The sequence below is a fragment of the Procambarus clarkii genome, chromosome 23, assembly GCF_040958095.1.
Source record: "Procambarus clarkii isolate CNS0578487 chromosome 23, FALCON_Pclarkii_2.0, whole genome shotgun sequence".
Lineage (NCBI taxonomy): Eukaryota > Metazoa > Arthropoda > Malacostraca > Decapoda > Cambaridae > Procambarus > Procambarus clarkii.
The window spans coordinates 41,569,482-41,577,351 of NC_091172.1; the positions used below are offsets into that span (position 1 = coordinate 41,569,482).

A 7,870-nucleotide genomic window follows, 5' to 3' on the forward strand; every position below is an offset into this window, starting at 1 on the left:
CAGATGTAATAGGACCCATTATCACCACACCAGAAATAAATATCTCTTTGATATCCCCAGGGTCAAACTTAATCTGTGTAAACACTCTATGCAAATAAAGGGACCTAGTCTATGGAACTCACTCCCTAATGAATTGAAAAGCTGTGAAACTTTTGCCCCATTCAAAAACAAAACCAAAAAGTTCCTAATTTCATCTTCGTAGTTTCCCACGCTGAGCTTTAAATTTGCTTTGTATCTAGTGTTACCAAATCTCCCAATCTTTATGTACTTAATCCAAACAACTCTATCATTGTGTTCATTGCTGTCTTCTTTTTACGTGCTTTTGGGCAAGCTATATACTGTATTTGTGCCTACTAATTTTTGTTAACTACCATTCAAGCTGTCATTGCAATCAATCTGAGCTACCTATGTGCCTTAATATACCTACAAATTTTTCTCATCTTTTTTTTTCTTGCTATGTATTTGTTATCATTTTTATAAATTTTGCTAGTATTTACCTACTTAAAATTTTCTTAGATTAAGAACCTGCCCGAAACGCTGCGCGTACTAGTGGCTTTACAAGAATGTAATTACTATGCTATGTATCCTCACAATCCCAATGTACCTTTTTGTATATATAAATAAATAAATAAATAAATATATAACACTGCAAACCAGCATGACAGGGCGGAGCTCATCGAAACCTTTCAAATACTAAACAATTTGGACGATGTCGATCTGGACACTTTCTTCAAAAGGTCAGATTCTCGGGTTCGAGTTCAACAAGCCACAATGTAGGACAGAAAACAGGAGATGCTCTTTCACCTGTATGTTGTAAACCCATGGAACCGTCCACTCGCTGAAGAGTAGGTAAGGTAAACGCCAAAACTCTACTGGGTTTTAAAATACAGATAGAAAAGATTATCTGGGCAAATGGATGGAACCTTTGACAAGCCGCCAGCTTCCTGTCCTCGTCGAGGTCACTAGTATTAGTGGCTCTCGGGTAATATGAAGTACACTTAACGTCGGCAAAGATCAGTAACCAAAGAAAATGGGAAGAGCAACGTGGCGGGTAAGCGAGCGAGCGAGTGACGTCATCACAACAAAGGTTGCTATAGACGTCTCCACGACTCGCGAAGTTCGCCTGTCTTAAAGACCTGTGTCCACAATACCCGCCAAATTGTCCCTCCCACAGTACTCTCAGGACACTTATGGCAGTGTAAGTGTGTAGTGAGGCCACACCACTGAAGACATTGAGGATATACCACGAGGGAGAGACAAAACTGTTGAAGGAAGGAGTCACTGGCTCCACCTGACCACCTTGTTCCTCGCACTCTCATCATCCTCCGTAAGTACTGGAGTACTTTCTGCTCCACCATTGTCTTACACCTCAACTTGCAATTGTTGGGGTCTGGAAATAGGCCTATGGCATTGTTGGGTTGTGGAAATAGGCCTATGGCATTGTTGAGTTGTGGAAATAGGCCTATGAAATTGTTGGGGTGTGGAAATAGGCTTATGACATTGTTGGGTTGTGGAAATAGGCCTATGGCATTGTTGGGGTGTGGACATTGCCTATCGAATATGATATTTTTTATAATTTATAATAATATATAATAATAATTTATATATAATAATAATAATAATACGAAAATCCACTGGGACTGTGTGGTGTTGCAAACCCACGACCTAGGCATTGCCAGCCGCATACTCTACCACTGTACCACCACTGACTTCCTAAAAGTCTTGCAATCAGATTTCTACTGATATCACAGGAAGTCTGTGATATCCTGATATCACAGGAAGTCCTGAAGCCAGTCCAAGTTTTACTTAAGACCCCTAAGCACTCAGGTGAAGGGGTGCAGTATTGTAGTTGAACACTGTACGCCCATCTTCAGATACACAGAAAATCGCACTAAGGAGATATACATCAATGAACGAACCATTGGGGCTGTGAGGTGACACAAACATTGCAGGTTCGCATCGCCTCACAGCCCGAGTGAATTTTCTCATTGATGTATATCACGTTAGTGTGATTTTGTGTGTGTAAATAATAATAATAATAATATTATTATTTATTCAAAAGATTGTGTGTACAAAGAACATAAGAGTAATAAATGAATAAATCTACAAGGGCCGTGATGAGGGGTTCGAACCTACATCCCAAGAAGATCCCAGACGCTCCTTAACCACTTAAACTGTGCCAACCAAGAATACTCGGATTTTGCCAACTGAGAAAAGCGCGTTTTGATTTTTTCGTACCCATTCTAAATGTGTGCGAGGTTGGTTGTGTACGAAATGGACTCTTAGGAACCTCCAGTGAGAGGTAGCCATCTTGGAAAAAAATTTCCCCTTATGCCCTAAGGCTGCTGGCTGGGTTAGTACTGAGTGAGCAACCATGAGTGGTGCACGTGCCTCGGGCTCCCAAACACCTGTCCGACGCGGAGTTGAAAGATCGCGCTTTGTCGGTGAAATTCAAAACCTTAATGTTTGAAAAAATATAAGGGTTATAATATTTGTGAAGCTAGGTGCAATAAGGGACCTAACACAAAGGTCAGATGCAAGTGATACAGGCACCTATGAGGACAATACAGCGAGCGTATCCAGTTGTAGCTCTGAGCGCCACCCTTGCCCACCTATGCTATCTCCAATTTATTTAGATGATACATAGATGAATCGTTTTTCTGCGTTCAGGTGATGATGCATCTGATACAAGTAGCATAGATAAACAGTGTTAGCGGCTTCCATGGTGGTGTTTTCCATAGATATTTTCAAGAATAGGCTGAATATCTTCTTTACTGACGGACACTCTTTGAGGCTGGCTGAATCTCTTCCAGACTGACGGACACTCTTTGAGGCTGGCTGAATTTCTTCCTGTGTGGGACCTTACAAGGCGATCTTTTCACGACTACCTTACAAATTGATCTTTTCCTGTAATCTTTGCAAGACTACCTTACATTTTACAAGCTTGGCTACAAACCACCTACAGGTACTAATGCCAAGGGTGTGCATGAGTGCGTTATTTGCAAGCACACAGAACAAAAGAAACAGGAAACGAAAATCTATCTGTACCATGGTGCAACGAGAGCGAAGTCGCACTGTGTACCCTGGACTACTTTGTTGATTATTACTCACTTCCGAAGTACTGAGTGTGTAATGCAGTGTGTTTACTGTGTAGTGTGTGAAACTGTACATATTGTAATTTTAGTGAATTTTTAACAAGTAATATTGTGACAATAACATTTATTTGGACACATTGCTGACACATGTATCACAGTTCCACGGAACATTATGAACTTTCTACTGTATACATATGGTAAAGAATACAAATATGCATCATATACAATAAAAAAAAGCAAATAAATCCGCATTGGAAATACATAAAACAGATAATTGAAAATATATTTGTGCCAACATCTGGTGCTTGAATGGCCCGCGCGACCGTGTCTGGGCGTGTCACGCACGGGCGACCAGCCCCTGATGACATCACAATGCACCTTGTCCACATCCCCAGAGGCAAAGTAAGAGGAATTTGGTACTTATTTTTACATAGACATGTTCAGGGAAGGGGAATTTATCATTTTACGAAGAAAAAAGAATTTTTGGGGACACTTTATTTCATGCGCACAGGGGGAATTTCACAATAAACTTGGCGCAGTATGGTGGTTAATCGACTGAGCTACGACATGGATAAGAATTTACAACCAAGAAATCAACTTGACCTACCACGGATCCTGCAGTCTCTCCGAGACACAAACTAGGTTTTTACACAATTCCCCCATGCACCTGAGCTCTGTCAATAAGCTTGTTCTACCTCTTCACCCTTACTTCATTATACACTCTCGGACGTAGATTTGAACCCTCGTCATGGCTCTTGTGGATTTGTTCATTTCAAACTTGAAATGAAACAAACAAAACAAACAAACTCATTTCAAATTTGTTCATATCAAACCTACCCGTAGTATCAAAAATATTTGAAAAAATTATCTACAAACAGCTGTACTCCTACCTCGTAAAACTCGACATACTCGGCCCCTGTCAGTTTGGCTTCCGCTCTCAAGAGAGTACTAACGACGCAATTATTAGTCTCCTTGATATAATTTACTCAGCCCCTGACAAAAATGAGTTTCCGATTGGACTCTTCATTGACCTGAGAAAGGCCTTTGATACTGTTAATCACAACTACCTCTTAGGTAAACTGCATCATTATGGAATTCGAGGCCATGCCCTGGATTATATACAATCCTATCCTAGTGATAGACACCAATGTGTAGCCATCAATAATATAACCTCTCCCACTCTACCAATAACCATTGGGGTGCCACTGGGCAGCATCTTGGGATCTCTCCTATTTCTTATATACATCAATGGTCTGCCTGATGTCACCAACATTCTGAATCCTATATTGTTTGCTGATGATACTACCCTCATCTATTCTAACCCCAAAACACATACACTAAATAATGCTGTTAATAATGAACTAAAAAAAAAGTCCACTTATGGATGTCAACCAACAAACTAACACTTAACATAGAAAAGACCTACTACATCTTATTTGGAAGCAAATCAACAAATGCAATTCAGCTTCAGATAGACAATGTTGACATTAATAATAAAAATGATGGAAAGTAACTAAGAAAGTCTAAAGTCACATAACTAAGAAAGTCTCTAAACAGTTGGTATACTCTCCAAAATCAAATACTATGTATCTAACTCTGCTCTCATCTCACTATATTATACACCAATCTATCCCTATCTTAATTATGGTATCTGTGCATGGGGTTCAACCACTGCAAACCACCTCAGGTCCATCATCCCCCAGCAAAATCTGCTTTCAGAATAATAACAAATTCTGTTTTCAGACAACACTCAGCCCCCTTGTTTAACTCCCTAAACATGCTAAACATAATCTCACTCCACACATTCTCTTGTGTCAACTACATTTACAAACCCTGTTCTTAAATGCAAATCATGTTCTGAAACTCTCCCTGGACAGATGTAATAGGATCCATTATCACCACACCAGAAATAAATATATCTTTGATATTCCCAGAGTCAAACTTAATCTGTGCAAACAATCTTTGCAAATAAACTGACTTAGTCTATGGAACTCACTCCCTAATGAATTGGAAAGCTGTCCAACTTTTGTGTCATTCAAAAACAAAACTAAAAAGTACCTAATTTCATCTTCATAGTTTTTTACCTTGTTGCTTTAAAATTGCACTGTATCTAGTGCTACCCAATCTCCCAATCTTCATGTACCCAATCCAAACAACTTTACCATTGTGATCATTGCTGTCTTCTTATATGTGCTTTCAATTTGCTGTATGGTGCCTATTAATCTTCGTTTAAATTACCAATCAAGCTGTCAATGCAATCAAACTGAACTTTAATATACCAATGTGCTTTAATATTCCTACTAATCTCTCTCATCTCATTTTTTTTTCTTTCTTGCAATGTATCTGTTATCATTTTATTAATTCCGCTAGAATTTTCCTACTTAAAATTATCTGTTAGATTAAGGACCTGCCCGAAATGCTGTGCGTACTAGTGGCTTTACAAGATTGTAAATACCATGCTATGTATTCTCACAAACCCAATGTACCTTCTTGTATATAAATAACTAAATAAATAAATAAATAAATAAATTTGATGCATCACACTATTGTGATTTCTATGTAATAAGAGTATTGTTCAATTGAAGGGACAGCAGTTACACATACTGTACTAATGAAGCCACTATTACAAAAAGTGTTTCGGGCAAAATTAATAGTAATATAGAAATTTTTAATTAATGTTGTGACGGGGTAAAACACTTAATATTATAAGAGAAGTAAGTTAACAAAATGAGAATGTTCAAGGAAAATAAAAAATTAATACAAAGGTGATACATTAGGATGACAAGCATTTATTTATTTATTTATATACAAGAAGGTACATTAGGGGTTAAGAGAGAACATAGAAATGAAGTTGATTTTACATTCTTGTAAAGCCATTAGCACGCATAGAGTTTCGGGGAAGTCCTTAAACTAACAGATAATTTTAAGTAGATAATTTACAGTAAAATTGACAAAAAATGTGTACAGGTACTTTACAGCCTTACTTTACAGGTACAGAGTATAGTCAGAGTACTGGCATAGATTATTACATTACGGAGTCAGTAGTTCTAGCAACAGTACAGTAGTTTATTTACATTAATTACAGAATGGAAATACAAGGTGTAATTTAGAACTGCTCCTCATGACATTTTCTCGGAACATATCAGAACATAGAGTAACATAAACATACCATAATTTAAGGTTAATGGGGCCAACACTTACAAATAACCAAGATCATAAAGAACACGAGTAAACACTTTATCAAAGAAATGCATGAAATTAAATGACATTAAATGTAGACAGTAAATGTAGAAATTATATGAGTAATACAGTGCGCCCTCGCTTGAACGAACTATATGGGGGCGTAGCCGATTCATTTCAGTGTGGAATTCATTCCATCAATCCGGCCCCAGCATCCCCCTTCCCCCCCCCCCCCAAAAAAAAAAAAATTAATAATACATATGCCAGTACACATTTGCCTTTTGAAAAATTTAAATAACCAAGAATTTGAATTGCAATGAAATAAATTGATATTGCACATTACAGTACTGTACTTACTCTACCAGTTGAGTTTTGTAGTGCAAACTTTGTTAGCCTTAATATCCTGAGAGTGCCACACATATGAATATAAATTGTTTAAAGAACAGTAACTTTTCTAATAAATGTACATTATACACTAGAGTATGTACATAAAGTACAGACCACTAGAATCACACTACTGCAGTACACGTATATCACTTGAACTACACTTTGTACATTTAATGTCATTAGAACTGTGCTGTACTCCCAGGTAAGTTATCGCTAGTGCTGGGTGCTGGTCTAGTGGCCTGGACATCCTCAGCAGGTGAGTCCTTGCTAGTGCTGGGTGCTGGTCCAGTTGCCTGAGCATCCTCAGAAGGTGAGTCCTTGCTAGTGCTGGGTGCTGGTCCAGTTGCCTGAGCATCCTCGGAAGGTGAGTCCTTGCTAGTGCTGGGTGCTGGTCCAGTTGCCTGGGCATCCTCAGAAGGTGAGTCCTTGCTAGTGCTGGGTGCTGGTCTAGTTGCCTGAGCATCCTCACAAGGTGAGTCCTTGCTAGTGCTGGGTGCTGGTCCAGTTGCCTGGGCATCCTCAGAAGGTGAGTCCTTGCTAGTGCTGGGTGCTGATCTAGTTGCCTGAGCATCCTCAGAAGGTGAGTCCTTGCTAGTGCTGGGTGCTGGTCTAGTTGCCTGAGCATCCTCAGCAGGTGAGTCCTTGCTAGTGCTGGGTGCTGGTCTAGTTGCCTGAGCATCCTCAGAAGGTGAGTCCTTGCTAGTGCTGGGTGCTGGTCCAGTTGCCTGAGCATCCTCAGAAGGTGAGTCCTTGCTAGTGCTGGGTGCTGGTCCAGTTGCCTGGACATTCTCAGGAGGTGAGTCCTTGCTAGTGCTGGTCCAATTGCCTGGGCATCCTCGGATCGTGAGTCCTTGCTAGTGCTGGTCCTGTAGGCCTACTGTGAAACCGTACCAAAAACTTTTGAATCTTAGTTTGTTTCTTTGTTATGAGCTTCATTATAATATCTTTCATGTCCTTTAGGTGCAGGTAATAATCTGTCAGTTCTTCATTATCAGTTACAGCAACCAAATCAATAACCTTTAACCTTTGCAATGATGCAGCACATGAAATAGATAACACACTTTCATCTTCCTCTTCTACATCCTCATCATTATTACCAGTAACACACTGGATAATCTCATTATCAGTTAATTCACCATAACCTGGATCATCAGCATCATTATTTAACCCTGCATTCACATCAGAAAGTTGCAAATCTTTCTCACATG

At 39.3% G+C, this 7,870-nt stretch overlaps 1 protein-coding gene across 4 annotated transcripts in view; it reads left to right on the forward strand.

Moving 5' to 3' along the window:
* Positions 1-1,100: 1,100 nt before the first annotated feature.
* Positions 1,101-7,870, forward strand: part of LOC138367918 (uncharacterized) — a 189,696-nt gene continuing 182,926 nt past the window's right edge. For all 4 annotated transcript variants that reach the window (XM_069330199.1, XM_069330198.1, XM_069330200.1 and 1 more), the window contains exon 1: positions 1,101-1,327. The gene's annotated coding sequence lies outside the window, so the exon portion shown is untranslated. The remainder of the gene's footprint in view (positions 1,328-7,870) is intronic.